Source organism: Oryx dammah, unplaced genomic scaffold (genome assembly GCF_014754425.2).
Source record: "Oryx dammah isolate SB20612 unplaced genomic scaffold, SCBI_Odam_1.1 HiC_scaffold_22, whole genome shotgun sequence".
In the NCBI taxonomy this organism is placed as follows: domain Eukaryota; kingdom Metazoa; phylum Chordata; class Mammalia; order Artiodactyla; family Bovidae; genus Oryx; species Oryx dammah.
The window spans coordinates 16,554,474-16,575,290 of NW_024070206.1; the positions used below are offsets into that span (position 1 = coordinate 16,554,474).

The window sequence follows — 20,817 nt, forward strand, 5'->3', positions numbered from 1 at the left end:
TTAATCTCCTGTGACTCTCAGACCCCAGTATTTGGGGACATGTAGGCATGAGTGAGGCTTCCTTGATGGCTCAATTAAAATATCTGCCTGCCAGTGCAGGAGATGCAGGTTCGATCCCTGGGTCAGGAAGATCTGGAAAAGGACGTGGCAACCCACTCTAGTATTCTTGGGCAGAAGAGCCTGGCATGCAGACTCTAGTCCATGGGGTCACAAAAGAATCAGATGTGACTTGGCAAGTAAGCACCTACAACAACAGGGTATGGGCTGAGAGTAGGAAGTGGCCCAGGCGATCTGGTTTGGGAGATGAGAGGAAGAACCTCTGCCGTGGTGCTTCAGGGTCCAATATTTAGGTTAAGGGCTAACTACATACTCCAAGAAAAGCTTCATTTCAAGGTGAGGGTGACGTGAGAGTCTGGGGAGATTGCAGATGGGGTTTTCAAGAACATGTAAGATGTCATGGAATTTTCAAGCCAAAAGGCAGCCCAGAGTGATTAAGTGACAAGTTCAAGATCATACAGCCAACAGAGGTGTTGCTGGGACAAGAGCAGAGTGCCGAGCTCTATGTAGACTTCCTCTCTATTAAAAGGTGCTAACCACATACCAGCCTAGATCAATTGCTCACCAGCTGGTTCCCCTCATTGGCACACACTTGCTATACGTTGAAAAGTATTTTGTTCCTGCGTATCTGGAACAAATTGATAGAGTTCCAATTCTTTCTTCATTCTTGACACCACTATAATTTAGCACAGAAAGAAAGATGAGAAAGAATCCAATAGTGTTGCAGTTTTAAAGGCCAATGCATGGCTTTTAGTCCAACTCTCTTGATTAAGGGTAGAGGTGGGTGGGCTGCAAACTGAAGCCTGAGGAAGGCACATGAAGCTCAAGGTCACACAGCTGGTCAGCTGGTGGCTGGGCTGGGAACCCAGGGTTCCTGACTGCCTCTCCAGGGCTCTTTCTCCCACTGTCACTGAGAGCGGATAAGTGCGTTGAAGCAGTACTCTTGGCAGACGTTATTTAATGAGCCAAATTATTTTACTATAATGGCATGAGCATTTCACAGTAAATCAGGTCTATTGTCATTACCACATACCTAATTACCCACATTTAGCCAGCCAAGGTAAACTTTCCTCTTGAAATCCCTATTTCTTAAAATATTGATTTCCCAGATATATTGCAATGTGGCTAACACTGGCCAGGGATGAGATATGAAGTCTGGAATAAATATACTTTGAGTTGCTTTTTAGAGCTTTTGATTCCTAAATCTTGAATTTGATTTTGTAAGGAAGAAGCTCACAGTGGCTTCTGAAGGAATGGGGAAGTATAAAATTAGTATATTAATCATGCAGACTAGAGCAGAGGTTGGTTCAAGGCTTAGAGGTGATGTTTATTTCAAACTGAGAGGCATTTGAGAGCATTTGCTGGCTACTGGCAAGGAGCAAGTGGAGAGGGAGGTATAAACACAGGAGAAGAGAAGGTGGATCATTGAGAGTAGGGCCCTTGAGCACTGTGGGGTGAACTGGAGAGGGACAGGAGAGGAACAGGAGGTAAGAGTGAGTGAAGATAGAAGACTGAAGGCATGTGTTGAGAGACAGTCGGAATGGGGACAGGGGGTCATGAGGGATGCATTTGAAGCCTGATGCCCTCCTGACTAATGAAATGTTGGAAGTGCATTTAGGCTAGAATAAGTGCCTAAGTTTTATGGGAACTGGGGGAGATGAACATTTCTTCCCACTCTCATCAACCTAATTAAAATCCTACTCAAACTCCTGGAAGTGCCTCAGACCATGCCAAATTATGATACTTCTTCCTTCACTGCATTTGGCACTTCCCACCATTTCTGTAACATTTAGAATATGACCATGCCCAGCCCTTTATTACTCTCCTCTCATCCAAGACCTCCACTTCATGTGCTTCTGTACCAGTCAGGATAGGTTAGGCCATACTGCAGTGACAGCCCTCAAATCTCTGGGAATTAAAACAACCAGGTTTATTTCTTGCTCATGTTAAATGTCTGATGTGGTCTATGGGGGGTGAGTGGGTGGGCTCTGCTTAACATTGTTCTTCAGAGACTCAGGGTCCTGAAGGAGCTGACTTCTTGAAGTAGCTGGTCCTCATGCCAGAGATGAGAGTGTTTCTGACATCTTGCCTCAGCGGCTAGATGTTCTGGCTTGGAAGTGAAGTGACACTTTTGCTCACAACTCAGTGGCTGAAGCTCTACCCTCCACAGTGAGCAGGAAGTATAATCCTACACCTTGATGGGACAGAACCATGAATATTTAACCAGCAGTTCTAACACCACCCTATTCCTCCAGCCACATAGCATGCTCTCTGAAGGCAAGGCCATGCTGGGCTCCTGCCGTATGGGGCAGCCACAGCACCAGGCACGAGACAGTGGTATGCCAGCTGCACCCACAGAACTCACCACCCACACGGTCCCACAGCCACAGGCCACAAAATGCAGAAGACAGACACATTAGGAATGGGTAGGGCATGGCCCTATTGGGAGTGCAGATGTAAGGGAAGGAACTTGGGGATGTGAGGAAAAAGCAGTAAGACAGAGAAAAGAGGCTGCCTGCAGTGAGGGAAGTACCAATGCTGCCTTTGTGAGAGGTCTAGTCACCACTGCCTTTCAGGAGCAGGAGCCGGGCATTGCCTGAGGGTCTGACTGAAGGGATAAGAACAGCTGCTCAACTGTGGTAATTGAGCATCAAGATACTGGAAGGACCAGTCTGGGTCAAGCCCTGTGATTTTGAGGGGCAGGTTCTGAGAAAATAGCTGCCCTTCTGCACGTCCTCACTGTTCTCTCCTAAAGACCCTGGCATGTGTTGGTTATTCACGAATTATTTGCACTTGCCTAGTTTATTTATTTTTTATTATTAACATTTTTTAAAAACAGATCTCCCCTTGAAGTAACTGGCCACTTTGACTTTGAACCCAGCAACTCTCCAATGAAATGACTGGCAAAGGTGGAGGCCCAGAAGGTGGGCAGCTTACTCAGGGCAAGGCAGCGAAAGCCCAGGGGTCCGGCCTCCCCGCATGCCCTGCATCTGTACAATTGCCCAGCTAAACCCCAGACAGCTCAGCTTTTTTAAAAGTAGAGTGGAAATCAGCTCAAGTTTCTGGATGTAAGGGACACTCTGACCCCTTCCCAAGTTTTCAGGCATCCTAGGTTTTGAACAAAACAGAGAAGCTGCCCTCTGCTCAAGGAAAACCCCTCAAAACCAGCAGAGAGATGTGGGCGCTCCAGCCAGCTTGCTTTCTGTCAGTCAGGGTCCCTTTAAGATGCAAGAACTTGGAGGTAGGGAGGTCAAATGCAGGCCAGTGGAAATTTCCACACTCTGTGTGTCCCAGCCAGCTTCTCTGTCTATCTCTGCTGGGAAGGGTGGGCCCTGTTCCCACAGGCCTGAGATTTATGACTTCAGTCTGGGAGGGGGCGTTGGTCTTTACTTCTTGGCGTGAACAATGGTAAACAGAGTTATGAAGAAAGTTTGGAACTGGTATCCTTCAGCCTGTGTCAGGCTTATTCTCTGGTTCTTTCTCTCCTTGTGAGTTGTGTACACACACACACTGTATGCACATATGCTAGCTGTAAAATGAGATAGAGCAATAGTGTAGCTGGCCTCAGATCTTGTCAAATATTCACCCCAAACTAATCAACAGGCTTCCATCGACAACCAAAGCCTGCAACTTTACTGTCACTTGAAAATACTTTGAAAGTACACACACACGCACATTCTGAAAACCTTTCACCTTGCTCCTTTGCCCTCTCCAGGACCTCTCATAAGCGTGACCTGTGCAAAGCTGGAGATATTCTCAGCCTGCCTAGTCCTGCAGTTATCTGATGATGGAGATACAATCTCCTGTCCCTGAGATTTTTCCTTTAATACACTGAAATATTATGCAAAAGCTACAAGTATTGAAGGTTCATGTGGAGATTAAACAAGAGTAAGAAGTCGGTACCTGACTGGCTGGAGCCTTCATTGTTGGGGCAGGGACAGTCATGGGAAGGACCTCTTGCCAGGTCAGGGAGGCAGTGAGGTGGACCTGTGTTGTGTGTGTGAGAAAGATGACAGCAGAGAGAAGGCTGCCATCAGATTTCTATTTAGACAGTTTTTATACAGTCTCAGGTTTTACAAGGTTTGGTCAAGGTTGTGAGCTTACAAGAGCACTATCCCACTCTTATCCATGCTAGGTAGTAGGTCATAGTGGTTAAGACACAGGCTCTGAAAGCAGGCTCTCTGAATTGCAGCCTTGGCCTGGGCAGATGTCTTCATTCTCTAAGCCTCAGTTTCCTTGGCTATGAAATGGGCATGATGAGAGAATTGTCATTATAGAACTGAGACAGCTGAATGCCTAGCACAGGGCTGGCAATCTGAAGTTACTATTAGTTCCTCATTTTCAACCTGAACTGATATTGGAGTTATTCCACATTCTCATTTCCTCATCTGAAACCATACATAAACCACCTAGAGTTCTTCCTTCTGAGACAGAAATGACCCCCATCTCCTTTGTTTCCTTAGGGAAGCAGTGCGCAAGCAGCACTACTCTGCCCCTGAAGTAGAAGGCGCATCCCCCTGCACTGACCTCCCCGCCTGCACTCAGCGTCTGTGGCTTTGAACGGAGACAGAGTAAGAGGGCAGAGCAGCCGTGACCCGCACAGAAGGCAGGAGGTCAGCAGATGCATCTTTCCGTGGCGGGGGGAAGGCTGCTCTCCGTGGAGAAGCAGGTCAGGGTACGCTGGTCCAGCCCTGGAGAGGAGCCAGCCTGTGATGTGGAGAAAAGCACCTTGGACGTGGTTTTTAAAGGCCTGAAGTGGCTCTATGTCCTACCTCTTACCAACTGCGGAGGCAGGGCCTGGCTGTCTCACCTTCCTGGGCCTCAGGGACCCCTCACGTGGCAGACGGAGGTCCACCACCACGCCAGGCCGATCTCCCTGCAGACTTCATGCTTGTCCCTTTCTACCCTCCCTGCACATGCTCTGCATGGGCACACGACATGATCCCAAGCATACAGGATCACAGAGGCACATGGTACACACACACACACACACACACACACACACGGTACACACACACACGCACACGTACACTCCTCTTCAGTGTCTGACTCATACTCAGGTTAAGTTTCACCTCTTGCCTTCCTGGGCTCCCACCACACACACACCCTGACCACTCGCTGGTCTGCATCTCAGTGAGAGCCCTGCACAAAGTCCCCTAAGTTTCCTTGTCCTGTCTGGGTTGTGTGAAGTCCTATGCTGTTTTTACATCTCCAGATGCATAGTTAATTCAAGGTCCTCTCCCCAGATCTGCCATAGTGTGCAGAAGTAAATTTCTGTGGGGCTAATAGCACTTAAACTTCTAGCCCTGCATCAGCACAGTGTGTTCACATGGTCATACATTTTCATAGAGCTGACTGTAATCTGTTAATATCACTGTTTCTTTCACCTCTGACTTGCCCCTGTCATACGGCACTATCCTCATTTTGGTGGCATCAGAGTGGCCTCTTTGGACATTAGCTAAGGGACAGCTGACGTGGGGGTGTGTTGGTTTGGGTTTACTGGGACATATTTACATGGTGTTTAGTTGATTTTCTTGTAAGTCACATGTTGCTAGCTGTCACCATCAGGAGAAGGCTTACAGGAACACCCTGCTGACCTGTGCAGCAGACTCTGTGTGGGGCCACAAAGGGGCACCTGAGTGAATGTGCCCTAGGGTGCCAGGTCCTAGAAGTGCACAGGGAATGGGTCAGTGTGATTCGTGCAAAGCCCGAAGCTGGTGGGTGGGGGGAGTCCTCCGGTCGTCAGGTCTGGGAGCAGAGGATTCTCATTCCATCACCGCCTCCTCAGAATGAAAGCTCTCTTTTGTCAGGATTATATTCAATCATGCAAAGTAATACAATCATAAATGCACTACTCATTTTGTTTCTTTTTGATGGGAATTACTGACATGGAATTTATCAGACTCCTCATGTTTAAATGCCTTGCTGATTTGACAGGAAATACTGACATTGACGGAGATAACATAAAACTCATTATGTGCCACTACAATGAGGACATCGATGACAATCTGGTTAGTAAGTTTCATCAATTCACAGAATATTTTAGATTTGTTGCTAAAAAAGAGAAGTTGAAATGCCCTGAAATCTCATAGCTCATGTATGAAAGACACTTGACAGCAGTTTCCCCAAAGTTGATAACCATTCTGGAAATTCACATGGCATTACCAGTGACAAATTGTGAGACGGAAAGAAACCTTTTTAAACTGTGAATAATAAAATGCAAAATCGGATCAACTCGTTAGAGGAGAGATTGAATTACCTTTGTATTCCCTCTATAAAAATGAGATGGAAAAAATGATGCTCATTTAAAGAGATGATCAAAGAGTTTGTTGCTAAGAAAAATGTAGCAAGAAACATATTACGGATGAGGGTCGGCTCTTTTAGATTTTGTGATGCCTGTAGAATTTGTCAGCTTTTACGAGTTTTTAACTTGTTGTGATGGCCTTTCTCCTTATAAATATAATTTCACTTTCAAGCAGAATTGGTATTTGGAATTTTAAATTCTTCTTCCTCAAGCAGTTCCCCAAATTGTAAGCGCTGCTGGCCCCACCTCGCTGGGTCTGTCCTGTGTCCCCCTTGGCCCTGGCTAGGAGCTGCCTCTCCTAGGCTGGTGGCTGCCAGCAGGAGGTCTGGATGTGAGGCAGAGTCTGGGTGGCTCTGACCAGGGCACCCACTGAGAGCCAGCGGGGAACCCGAGCCTTGCTGACATCACACATCCTTGGAGACCACCTAACTCTGGTTCTAAAAGGGGCAAAAGTGGTGTCATGCCGTCTGTGAGGGCCCAAACCTTTCCAACAGTCTCGTCAGGGCCTGCCTGGGCCCTGCCAGCCCCCCCTGCATTTCCTTTTAATAAAATTTAATGTTTTCATTTTCAAAGACCTAGAAAATCCAAACACTTTTTAAAAGCCCCAAGGAACTATAAAAATTAATAGCACAGGGATAATTTCTTTTTCAGTGGCAACTCAATTAAACCTGCCAAAGTCAGACAGTGTGATTTAAACGCACCACTTGCAGAGGGACCCGCACGGAGCAGGCAAACATGGAATGAAACAATAATATTTACCAATTACCCTTTTGGATGTTTCCCACCCGGCCCCTTCCCTCCGGGGAGAATTTTTTCCTTCCCTCCCTCCTCTCGAGGGCCCAGAGGTCAGCATCCCTAATTGTTTTCTCCTTGAATGGTCACATTGCTATCAACAAGTGACTGAACTTCTTCCCTGCTCAGGGTAATGGAAAAATACCACCCGGGCTGGCTGCCCAGGGCAACAGGCCACGTGGACTCCATCTCGCTTGTGGGCCTGAGTTCAGCGCTGAAAATGAAAGAACGGCTCCCCGCTCATCTCCACCAGGCGCTCCAGCCAGACCAGACATCTCACATTCCACACTTAGTCCTGCCCCAGGGCACTTGCTCTGACAGTTCCCTTGCCAGGAATGCCCTCTCCTGTTCATGAGCACTTTACCCCTGAGAACTTCCATCTGATGTTTTCTTTGAGGCCCTGATCAAGTTCTTTTAAGAAAGTTTTCCTGAGAAAATCCATATCTATGTAGATTTTCCCCTTAATCTCACTGCCTTCAGTTCCTCTGTATTGAGTCAACTGCACATTCTCTCTTAATTGCATATGGGCTGTCTGGGCCCATCCTAGAGTTTTTAACCCACAGGCTCTAACAGGCTTATCCCTGCTTCCAGACTGTAGGCCCCTCCAAGGCAGGAACTCGTCTGCATGCATCCTTTGTGTTACGCGTTGTATTTAGTTTGGTGTTTTTTGTGGGACAGAGGCTTCATAATCACATTTGGGCTGGAATAATGAACTGTGTGCCTCTGGAAATAGGATTTCAATGCAGCCTTGTTTGAATAGAAAAAATGAAAAATGTAATAATAAATAATAGAAACATCTAAGCAAAATATTCATTAATGGAGTATGGGTAAGAATATGGAATATGATGACATGCTCAAGAGCAGTTAATGAAAATGGAGTTGAATGATCAATATGTATAGGCTCCCAGAACAGAAATGTTGAGTGAAACAGGCATACTGTAAGACAATATGTTGGTTAAGATATAACTTATATAGATTCAATGCCACATAAACCAATATTACATGGCATTTTATGGATCCATGTGAATATATCCATGTGTGAACATAGCAATGAGAAAGAAATACATACAAATCTTGCCATTGCTTGCCTCTGAAGAAGGAGAGGAGAGAATGGGGAATGAGATCCCAGACTCTTTAATTCCTTCTAGGTAATTTTTCTTCTCATGATGATAATCTGAAGCAAATAAGAAAATGTTAACACTTGCTAATTTGGCTTGGTGAGTACACGACTGTCTGTGAGGTAGAGACTGGAACGATGTCCCTTCTGTGGGCTGCTCTTCATCCCCCCCCCAGCCCTGGACCCTGTTTCCTAGCTCCCTCGGCAGTGAGTTGTAGCCACATGACCTCTGTCTGGCCTGGGCATGTGGCCTGCGGCGACAGACACCACTTCTTGTCCTGGCCCCTGGAACACCTGGGTTGGGTCAGCAGCAAACTGGTCATTGACTTTGCTGTGATCTCCCTAGGGGCCTTCCCCAAACCCTGCTGGGCTGCAGGGAACAAGAGGAGGGAGGGAAGATGATCACTGAGCCAGTCTGGGGTCTTCTGCAGCTTTCAAGAGGAGTGTGACCTCTGATTGGTGGCTGGGCTTCCACACAGGTGCTCTACCCTTTGTTTCATCTTGCCTGGCCTCTTCACTGTCCCCAAAATGCACCTCGTTCATTCCTGCCCTGCCCTGCATCCAGATGTCCCCCACAGCACCCTGAACCTTAAATGCCTTCTGCCTGGCCCGGGCCCTGCTTGTGATTCGCGTGGCCCCTTGCCCCTCTGGTCCCCAGAACTCCTAGCCGTACTGCCTGTTTGGCTTTGACTGCAAACTGCCCTGTGCTGTTGCTTCTGTCTTAGTGACCGGAAGGATGCCTCATCTTTGTATAGCTCTGTCAGGGAAGGACTTCGGTGGACTGGATCTGAGCTGAGCAAGGAGACAAGAATCCCAGAGCCCCATCTGGTGTCTTCTGCAAGTCTCATGGGCCTATGTCGCGTTGTTCAGAGTTTCCAGGGTTGGTGTAAAAGAGTTCCTTCCCTGAGAGGGGTAGGGACAGGCAGGACTTGAGGAAGAGAGAGCAAAGCATGCAGCGGGGCCAGGACTCTGAACCTGGAGGCTGAGGTTCACTTGCGTTTCAGAGAAGATCAAGGCTACCTCCAGCCTGGGTTTCCTAACACTGGCTCCTCTGCGGGGACCTTGGATCAGATCCCATAGAATGGAAGGGTGTTGTTTCACAGTCAACCAGGAAGGTGAGGAGACACCTGCATCTTAGTCCTCAGCCAGTCCTAGGACAGGAGAAGGTCCAGGAGGAAGCAAGGGAGCCCATGTCTGGGAAGGAGAGACAACTGGGGTAAGCCCTGAGGTTTACCGGGAAAGGCAGTTTGGGTGGGGGAGCCCAAGCTAGAGAGGAGGTCCAGGTAAAGGGCATGAGGTCTTTGTCTGTGGGGTGGCAATGGCAAGTCAGTTTTTTTTTTTTTTTACCTTTTATTTTTTCGGACAAAGCATTTAACTTTCCTGAGTCTCAGAATCCTTACTTTTAGAAAAAGGATGACACGACTCTGCTGGCTGCTGAGATGTAAACAAGTAAAATATGTGAAAGTGTTTATCACCCCCAAGTGCCATACAAATAAGTGCCATCAGTGTGGCAACATGACAGATGTCGGACCAACACGGGCCAGTCTGAATGGGCAGGCAAATGACAAGTGAGTGGATGAACTGACAGGGGCATGGCTCACAGGTGGTCCAGAGACCCAGGGTGTGGACGTGTGGGCAGAGGCAGTATCTAGGCACCGACGGCTCAAACACCCCTATGAGAGCCCAGGACTGAGTCCACTCCGCAGAGGACACGGGAAACAGAACAGCCCCTCCGATGTTAGTAATCTGATCAAATGGCACCCAGAGCACCAAAATCACTTGTTTGGGAGACATGAGCAAACATAAAGCTAACTTGGGAAGACCCTGAATCAAATCTGGATGGAAATACTTGGAGGAGAATGTAAGGTCCACACACATTTATACCATAGAGCTTTGTCTTTCTGGGATGCCCAACTTCCTACTTCCCTGGGAAATTAAATCTGAACATCCTGATCGGACCCTGGAGCCTTCCACAAACTAGCCAGAAGATCTTTCTGGTGTTCCTTCCACTTTGGCTGCCTTGCACAGCCCTCCTCTCTGCTGAGTGGAGCTAAGCACACCAACCCAGTTTAACGCGCTGTCTAATTTCTCTCTTTCTAGCCTGCTCTGTCTCATCATCAGCCCCGCCTCCCCCACCCCCGCCCCCGCATCCCATCTTCTTCTCCTGCACCTTTTTCTCTGCATCACTTTCCCATTCCTAACCTTTGGAGTGTTCACTGCCTTCACCTCCACCTGACTCAGCAGTCCTTGTCTAGCATTGTGGCTAAGTATCTCACCTTTTCTTTTACATTGTCTGTTCTCTGAAGGCATTGATTATTTTGGTTTAATTTCATGCCTTTTAATCTACCTAGTACAGTGCTAGGCACATAGAGAAACCAAAAAGATTTGATGACTGGTTGGGAAGATAGAATCCTTAGTGACCAAATAATCCCATGTCCTTTGGTGTCTATGACCAAATGGACACTTGTCAGGAATTAGGATTTTTATTCTCTCCAAGGTGCAAGCATGAACAGGCGACCATTATCTGGCTTCAGCTCCCACCTCCATATCCCTGCTAGACCCATTGCTGGTCCCTACATAACATGTGTGACCCTGCTGTGGGGATACTGCCATTGTAGTTTGTTCTCTACTCCTCACCTCCTCAATTTCTAAGCACCTTCTGCTCCTAAGAAACAAGCTCACAGCCCAAGGTGGTCGCCCAGAGGCTGACTTCTTTAGCATCGTTCCTTTCTCATTTCCACCTTCTCTGCGTTGTGTCTGATACTGGAGTTCCTGCAATTCCATGGACGTGGGGTGGGGTAAGCCAGATTCACAGATTAATACCATCTGAGGAAGTCGCTGGAAAGGACAGTAAGAGATGGGGCAGAAAGGTAGAATGTGGGCCAGGCTTGAGAATTGTCCATATTGACAAAGTAGCCATACCCGAAGTGTTTCTGGCTCACCACCTTGTGCTGGGCCAGGGACAGTCAGATTGGCTTATGCCTGCGTCACTCTTGGAAATAGCCATATCCTCAGATACAAGGTGAATATACTCTTTTACAGCTGACTAAGGGTTGTGGGGAGGGCATCCTCATGGGTCCATAGCCATGTGGGTCTAGGGATGGTCTCATCTATTTGTCTTATCTGCTTTGGGAGTGTTAATAGTCACTCAGTCGTGTCTGACTCTCTGCGACTCCATGGACTGTAGCCTATCAGGCTTCTCCATCCATGGGATTTTCCAGGCAAGAGTACTGGAGTGGGTTGTTGCCATTTCCTTCTCCAGGGGATCTTCCTGACCCAGGGATTGAACCCATGTCTTCCGCATTGCAGGCAGACGTTTTACCCTCTGAGCCACCAGGGAAACCCTAGAAGAGTCTCTAGGCAAGAGTAATTCAGGGGGCAAGAAATGATGCCTAGGCTCCTGGTGCTTCAAAGAGAGGAAGCTCACCAGACAAAACAGGCCAAAGTAGGAGAGGAAGCCACACTGAGGGGATGCTTACCCACAGACTTCAGGGCCAATACATGGAGCCTCTGACATGTCTTATGGAGGCAAGAACTTCTCATCACTATAACTGAAGCCCATAGAAGCTGGGAATTGAAGCCTTGAAAGAAGCTGTGTTGGGAACATTTTGGTGGGAAGACAGGAGAGTGTGAGTCAAACCCAGCTGCTCCAGGCTATTTCCAAATACCTATTCCTTAGGAGGTTCAGGTGTGCATAGCTTTAGTACTGGAACCGACGGCATGAGAGGGCTGGCAGGAAAGTAGATGCAAACTCAGATGTGTAAACAGGGCTCAGCAGCTTGCCGGACTGTGCACCCCCTTTTTAAGAGACGCTGGCACAGGGAGCATCCAGGTCGGGGTGGCAGGAGCTATTAGGGAAGGGAAATGGGAGGCACGGGGATATGATGACAGAGGGTGAGAGGGGTGGAGGGCACAGCATGTCTGACATGTCACAGATGTGATGTGACATGTGATACGTCACATATGTGACGAACTGTCCTCTAGGTGAGGGGCTCACCTTTTGTGGGTAGTACTTCTGCTAGGGCAGAACTAGGAATTTAGAGGATGTGGGTTTTTCAACAGGAGCTGAACTCCAGAGAAAGTGCTGCTTGCACCAGGAGTGCCTGCTCTTTTTGGAGCACTTACTATGCACAGGGCCTGATGCTATATTTCTTATAGCAGAAAACTGGCTGCCCTCAGGTCTGCAGCCAGACATTATTTGGGGGCTTATTTGGAACATATGGGGAATGATTTCTTTGATAAAAGTATTTTAAAGAATTCTCATATGCATAAAATTTTTATACTTAATATTGGCAAAAAGTATGTAGGAATGCATGCTTTGAGGAATGCGAAAGTGACACAAACATCACCCTCTATAGGTGCTAAATGTGAGTGGTTGACTCAAGCAAAAATAATTGCCTATGACATGTGCATTCATCTCATTCTGATTGTGACCACACACAGTTTGCATATAAGCTCGCACGTAAATAAATATAAGTTGTATTGCATAAATTAGAGAAGGAAATGGCAACCTGCTCCAATATTCTTCCTGGGAGAATCCCATGGACAGAGGAGCCTGGCAGTCTACAGTCCACAGGGTCACAAAGAATGGGACATGACTGAAGCACCTTAGCATGCATGCGTTGCGGAAATAGAAATATAAAATTCCAAATAGCGAGAAAACAACATATATTATCTCATTTAACCCCCACATTAATCCCATGAAGGAGGTACTGTTATCTTCATTTTACAGGAAAGGAAACCAAGACATAAAAAGATTAAGTAAATTGGTCAAGGTCACTTTGCTGGTAGATGGCTGAGGTAGCACTTGAGCTGTGGTTGCTGGAGGCATCTGATCAGGAGGTGTAGGGTGACTGTCGGGACAATAAGGGGAATTTCTGACTTAGGGGTAGAGATGAATAGGTTTTCTTCCACCTCTCCAGGTCTATAGTCTGGCCTCTGGGGTTTTTAGGCAAACACTGAAAGAGATGCTTCGGGCCATGCCCTTCCACATGCCTGCACAACGCCAAAGATGCAGCATTGAGCAGGCAGGGAAACAGGCACCAAGGTCAGGAAGGTTAAGTTTGTTTATATCTCTCTGACTCCCTGTTTACTCTGCAATATGTCCTACTTTAGTTCCTGGGAACCTGAGCGGCTGATCTGTCTTAATGAAGGAGTATGCAACAGCCCAATGGAGAAGATGGGAGTTGGGGGCCTCAAATCCCCCTACTCAGAGTTTTTCAGTCTTTTTTGATCCTCAATAAAATAAGTCTCCCTTCTTCTCTGAAAGATCTGGAGATGCTCTGATTTCTGGTGGGATGGTAAGTGCCCATTTTGAATTCTAATGTCAGTTTATGAATCCTCCCCAGCCAGGAAGATTCAGTTGAGCTTTTATTCCTGTAGATTATATTAAAGAAGTCTCTTGTATTAGGAGCAGACTCTTTAGTTTTCCAAAAATAAAACTATATTTTACAATTGAATGTTTTTTCCTCAACCACAAATGCTACCTTCTTCCCTCCCCATAGGATTTGTTGTACCCCTTGGAAAGACCTTTTGTCCTCTCCTCCTGCCCTCACATGGAAAATCACTGGTCTAGGGTAACCCTTATAGCTGAAGGTCATAGTCACAAATGTCTTATTTAACCCATTCGTTCAGTTGCTCAACATTTATTGAGCAACTACTATGTGCCTGATATCTGAAAGGCATAAAGTACACCTGCATTTTCAAATCCGTCTCAGGAAAGGGGACCCCTTGACCAAAGGTCTGAATGTTTAGTGGTAGAATTTGGTATTGGTGGAATTTTCCAGATGCCACGAAGATCTCACACCATAGGCAAATGTCTGCTCAATCAATGCAGAAGGGGCCAGTCCTGTGTGGATACCCAGCTTAGAAGTTGAAAAAAATGAGGAGGACTAGAGACTGCACCCTAAACTCACAGTACCTCCCTGCCTCCCCTTTCTTGTCAACACCCTCTTCTCCTTGGATTTGGTCTTCTACCCTGCCTGCTGTTTTCTTTGTTGTCTTTTCATCCTCACCACGTTGGGGAGAAGGTCGCCCCCTCCCCCTACTTCCTCCGATCACCCCCACCCCATCCTTCCCAGCACAAGGTTCCATTCTTCATTAATGCTGTTTTAAAGCTAGCACGGAGCTGTTTTCCAGATGTGGCCATGCGCAGACAGTAATTGTGCTCTGTGATCCCTTCCAGCTGCTCCCATCGCTTGCCAATACACTGCCCCACCCCCACCTTGCAGCCCCAGGAGTCCAAGTTTGGGGGCTGCAAATTAGGGCAAACATTGTAAAATGATCATGTGCTACACACGGCCTTCCTTGCAAGAGTTATGGACTTTATAACGGAGCTAATTGGCATTAGGTCTTGCCTGAAAGGTCAACAGAGTGGCAGAGAAACAGGATCTTTGTAAATTGATCCACTGGTCCCTGCCTCCATCCCCCCAACTCCTTTCCCGTTTTGAAATATGGCCTACCTGCCCTGTGGAATTGCTGACTCTTGTAAATTACTGCTTTGACTGTACAGGACTGTGACACATTGTTTCACATCACGTGGAAGGCAGTGGGGATGTTGAAGGGGTGCATAATTATACCCTGCAAATTCTTCTGCCAAACCGCAAGCTTCAGCTTTCATGCACCTTGGTGAAGCAGGCTATTGTAACGCTCTTGACCTTCAAATCAAGCATAATTTATCCAAAGGTAGAGTACAGGCTTTGGATGGATTATTTATTTATTTATTGCTCCAAATACTTGAGTTCCTTCTGAATGATCATGCCTTTCTGTTCTCAGATTGGAACACTCGCATGGCATTTTTTCATCTCACACATTCTTATTAAGCATGTTAGAGGCATAGTTCAAGGCTGACTTTAGGAGGGAAAACTTATCTTTCTGGAATCAGAGATATTACCTCTTTATCTACAGATTGCGTGGATCTTTCTGGATATGGCTTCAGAATGTCTGCCCACGCCTCTCTGGTACTCATGTTTCGAGAATAAGCATTGAAAGTCTCTGTTAAAACATATATAGTATCTGGGAAGAATGACCAATTTACCTTGTGGTTCTTACCCCTCCCCCTTCTTTTTCTTAGTAAAGGACTATTTAGAAGTGAATGGAAGCTGACCTCAAATTGTACACACTCATATATATATTGCCTACAATTTTGGCCTCTTCGTTCTTTGGAATTCCAACTGTGGATCAATTCCAAGTCATGAATTCCTGCTCAGTTATCATCATTGACACTGCCACCCTGGCCCCATGAGCCTGTTGGAGCCTTTCAGCAGTGAGGCCTGAGGAAGCAGACCTTAGGTGGGCCAACACAATGGGAAAGGTGAGGGGTGAAGTTTCTGTGCCCTATTTTGGGGCCATAACGGTGGTGGGGGAGGAGGTCTGAAATTACCTACTCATTGAACATTCTGCAGACCTGATAAACAATGCAACTTGCAGGCACCCCGATAGGACTCTTCCAAAATGTATGTAAACGCTGCTATAATATGAACATTCATTTGGAAATGTGGGCACCATTTGCCCAATCAGCAGACACCTCGCCCTCTAGGTTGCTGCTCAGGAGTCAACCCTCATGCAGCCGCCTCCCCTTGCACTGCAGCTAACAGAGCTCCCGCTGCCACCAGCGCTCCTGAGCCCTCTTCCCAGTTGTACTTTCCCTGCAGCCTCCAATGCCTCCTGACTTCACATTTGTTTGTGTTTGACCATATCTCCCCATCAGAATGGACTTCCTGAGTGGTGGTAGTGGGAAAGAACCCACCTGCCAATGCAAGAGGCATAGAGATGTGGGTTGGATCCCTGGGTCAGGAAAATCTCCTAGGGGAGGGCATGGCAACCCACTCCAGTATCCTTGCCTGGAGAATTCCATGGACAGAGGATCCTGGCGGGCTATAGTGCATAGGATTGCAAAGAATCAGACATGAATGAAGTGGCTTAGCATGCACGTACCGCATCAGAATACCAGCTCCTAGAGAATAGGACTTTTGTCTGGGGTGTCTGCTGCTGAATCTGTAGTGTGTGAGGGACAAACTGTGTGTACTCAGGTGATACGTCCACTCTGAGTGAGGGCAGCTCCAGGACAGTGGGAGACTAAGAAAGGAAGAGAAAGGAACCATGCATATACAAGGAGGAGGGAGCCTGGGAAAGCCCACCCTGTTTGGTCCCCTTCTGCGGTAAAGGCACTGGGAGTCACTCATGGTCTGTAGCACAGAGAGGCTGCCCGTGTCTCCCATCTGACAGACTCACCGAGTGTGCTAGGGTCCATTTCACTCTCCTCTGTCTGCTGTATCTTTCAAGCCCAAGCAAGGGCTGAGCTAATGATGAAGGCCATATATGGACGAAAGCCTGCTACTGGGATCCCAGTATGGCTCATGGATCTGCCACTAATGAATGATTTCACTTTTCTGGGCCTTTGTTTTTGTTTTTTAATATACAAGATGAAAGAATTTGTCTAGAAGAATTTCAACATCTGTTTGATTTTATTATGAAAAGGGCTGTGAGATGCAAATTAGCTCCAAGCCCTTCTAAGAATTCTGGGCGGTGATACTGCACTGTCAGGGGCCCTTGAGAAAAATCCCAAATCTGTGACTGTGCCCCTCTTTCCCCACCTGTTGAAGACCCTCCTTTGTGCACAGGCCACATGAGGGGCTGCTTCACCTGCAGAACCTGACTGGGAGCCTCAGCCTCTACCCCTTCAAGGGTCCTTGACTCCCACGTGGGAGAGCTTTAGCACTGCCCATCCTGACTCAGCCTCAGGGGGCGGCCAACTGACAAGGCACGTTACCTTCAGTTACCCGATGGCCTCCACTGTCCCCAGTATCCTGTCTAGCTGCCTTTTAGGGGCAGAAGGCATGGCCACCTGTTGGTGGTTGACCCTGACCGTGGGAGAATCAGGGAGAGAGGCATTGTCTACCGTCTTGGGGAGAGAAGGAAGAAATGAGATTGACAAGGGGCAGAGGGTGTCACACGAGCTCTCTTGAGGGCATTCAGCCTGCTTGGACATGACACAAGGCTGCTGGGAGCAAGAGAAGGGAAGATCTGGATCTCACAGTTGATGAGAACGAGCTGGACACAGAGCCTGGCTGTTCAGGAGTTGGCGTGGTGGACATAACCTTCATGCCAGAACCCCAGCCTCCTTCCTCCCATCACACATCAACACAAGGAGCCTTTCTAGTCTCTTTCTGAACACAGAAAGCAGTAGTATCCTTTGTTAATATTTGTTTATCTTGTCCTCGATGGTGTGGCATGTGAAGAAAGGCACATTCTCATTTTTCTTGGGCTAGAATTGGGCCCTGAGGCCCAGTCCAGTCCACAGACCCAGACTCTAAGCCAGATCCCATCACTTGCTTCTCCTTGGGGCTTGTCCTGACCCTGGAGTCCCTTGAATCCACCTGGAGAGACCTTCCTGTTGTATTGGTCACTGAGAGTCTTTGCTGCCTATGAATCCATGGCTTTGCCCTCCTCATCCTCCCACTGTTAAAAGTGGGGAGGCCAACACAGATGGAGCCCAAGTAAAGAATTCCGTTCTAGAACTCAGTTTCCCCTGATGTCACAGTATGTCCCCAGCCTTTCTGTTATGCTGTGACTTGTGTCCTTCTCTGGCTAATGTGCCCCTAGCATACTGCCCAGCCAAATCCGTATTGTCCAGGAAACCATGGCACACATCATGAATGACTGTGGTCCCTGATCGTCAGGACTTATTACATAGAGCAGAAGGGACTGTCTCTGTTTAAAGTCAGAGCTCTCCTTGCTGTCTCCTGCCTGTACCTTTGACCTTCTGGACCTTGGAGCAGAGACCAGCTAGTCAGGAACTTCTGTTAACCACTCCTGTTCTACATGATTCCTCTGGAGTTTAATCTCCTGGGGGCTGTAGACCCATGCCCATCCTGGTTTTTACCTGCTTGTCCCTGGCACTGGATCCCTAGAATGCCCGTTTCATCATGCCCTGATGGCCTGGCTGACTCCTGTGGTCAGCTCTTTCCTGTAGCCTATACAGCAGATGTGACAAAAAAAATCTGTGTTCCTGCAGGTAGAAGTCACATGAACAAAGTGAGCTTCCACCTAGGGCTCCTGTTCTATCTCTAGGGTGAAATGCAGATGACAGTAAATGTGGGAAAATCCAGCCTGCCCCAGGAAAGCCAGTCTGGCAAACTCCACAGCCATCAGACACCCAGAGATATCAACTTTCTAAGTCACCACCCGGCCCTCCTCTGGGGCCACCTTCCCTACAATGGGCACACTCACCACTATACCCTTCAGATCATTTCTGCTTCCTGATGTCTTCATCACACCTAACTCTCAAGTTGACTCATCTCCCTTCCTACTTTCTCAACATAGGGGAAGAAATGCCAGAGTACTTTCATCAGGCTGGGCTAATGTTGAGGGTCAGCCCTGGTAGTCGTGAGCAAGAAACCTCCCCGAATGGTCTGGGGGTTAGTGCTCCAGCACAGGTAGGTCTCATCTTGTTGGGAAATTCTAAGCCTTGGACTCCGTCTGCTGTGACTCTGAATTTTTCCTGAAGAGGTTTTCACAAGTTCAGGAAAGTCCTGGGTATTGGGAAGTTGAATTATTTTTACTCATGTGCAGCTGAAATAGCCATCTGCCATCTCGCCACCCAATTCCCCACTGTGTTTAAAATCCATCTGGGGTTTTAGTTTTTTTCTTTAATTCTTCATGTGAAAAAAAGAAATTAATGTTTTGATGTGAATAGAGGTTTCAAATCTTTGTCTTTTCTGCCTGCAGTGAAATCTGTCCTATGGTAGAAGATAGATTTAGAACTATGCATTGCTTATTTTGAGCCATATTGATAAATTATCAGTTCAAGGCTCACAGTTGTCCCTTATTCTAGGACTGCCTATCTATCTTCCTTGTCTAAATAGAATCCAAAACCCAGCTCATGTCACCTCTTCCATGGAGCTTTCCCGATTACTCTAGCTTGCACTCCTCTGATGACTCCTTGGCAGAACTGGGCAGCTCCTTAGCAATAGTCCTTCATTTTCTTCTTTTGCTACAGCTGTGTTGTCTTTGTACCTCTCATCTTGGTGACAACTGGGCTTTGCCTCATGTTGATTTTACAGCAGCCATAGAACCCACCCTGGAAGCCCCCTCAATAAAGTCTTAAGATGTCGCATAATTCCTTCTCTTCCTTCAGGGCTCCTCAGATCCTACCTTGAACAGAGCAGATTTTCACCACACTCAGACTCCTACGTCAGTTAGCTTACTTGAGTTCAGTATGGTGCAAATGTTCTTTCTGCTTTGCCAAAAGTCTTCATGAGCACTAGAGTGTGGAGGTAACATCTCACAGCCCATCACCTACATAATGACCAGCTCAGGGGAGCTGCTCAGTAAATGATTTTAGTTTAAATTAAGATGGTGATGATGATGGAAGCATTCAATTAATAAACATCTGCTAGGATCCTAACAAGTGCCAGGTCCCTTGGCAAGTGCTGGGGGTTGAATAATGATTGAATCACTGTTCCTACCTTCAAAGAGCTCACTGTTAGTGGAGGAGCTAGATGGAGGACATCCCAGCATTTTAATGTGATTTCAGAGGAGGGAACAATGAACTCATTATGGGGTTTAAGATGTTGAGGGGTTAGAACTTGAAATTTCAGGAAAAAGATTCAAGTCAGAGAAATGGGAAGAGTCCTATGGATTTAAGGAGCAGCTGTAGTTCAGTGTGGCTAGAGCAGTGATGAGAGGTTGGCCTGGAAAGGTAGGAAGGCTAGGACAAGGAGTCTGTTCAGCTAGAGACTCTCACCTCAGCTTTCCTTGGTCATTTCTTCCAGTTGCAATGTATGCAGAAGTGAAGTGACATCGCTCAGTCGTGCCCAACTCTCTGCGATCCCGTGGACTGTAGCTTACAAGGCTCCTCTGTCCATGGAATTTTCCAGGCAAGAGTGCTGGAGTGGGTTGCCATTTCCTTCTTCAGGGGATCTTCCCGGCCCAGGGATCGAACCCAGGTATCCCGCATTTCGGGCAGACGCTTTACTGTCTGAACCAACAGGGAAGCCCTAATATGTGCAGGTATCTATCTAAATTTCTCTTTGGTAACAAGATCTATTGACTTGTCCTCTGTGAATTGGGACTTCTCTGGATTCACCTTAAGTTTTTCTTTCCATCTTGCTATGGCATTTGTTATAACTGATCAGACTCCCCTTACTACCACCAGCCTGGTGATGTGTTCTTAAAAAAAAAAAAAAAGACACATATGGAAAAACATTTGCAAACTAGGTCTTCTGAGATATATCCATCTACCTCCTTCATGACTTTGAATAATTTCTTTAACTCATCTGAGCCTGTCTTTTCACCTGAAAAATGGGGAAAGTAACACTAAGACCCACCTACTTTATTGGATGGTTATGAAACTCAATTATAACAATAGATGCAAAAAAGTCTAGAAATACATAAAACTCAGTGCAAACACAAGGACTTATTACCCTGATGGAAGGAGACAGCCAAGTTTTCCTCTCGTGAAGATTCCTTTGCTAGGCTGTACAAACTACAGGGAGGTCCCATGGTCTCCCATAGCAACCCACCCCATCATCTCATTCGCATTTTT

The 20,817-nt window shown here is 47.1% G+C and overlaps 1 protein-coding gene and 1 long non-coding RNA gene across 6 annotated transcripts in view; one reads left to right on the top strand and one right to left on the bottom strand.

Annotated features, from left to right (window-relative positions):
• SLC14A2 (solute carrier family 14 member 2) overlaps positions 1 to 20,817 on the bottom strand; it is a 506,126-nt gene that overhangs the window by 128,411 nt on the left and 356,898 nt on the right. The window lies entirely within an intron of this gene.
• Positions 1,998 to 13,868, top strand: LOC120881032. The gene is made up of 3 exons (XR_005725189.1): positions 1,998 to 4,670; positions 5,995 to 6,068; positions 13,386 to 13,868. It is a non-coding gene; the product is annotated as an uncharacterized LOC120881032 (long non-coding RNA).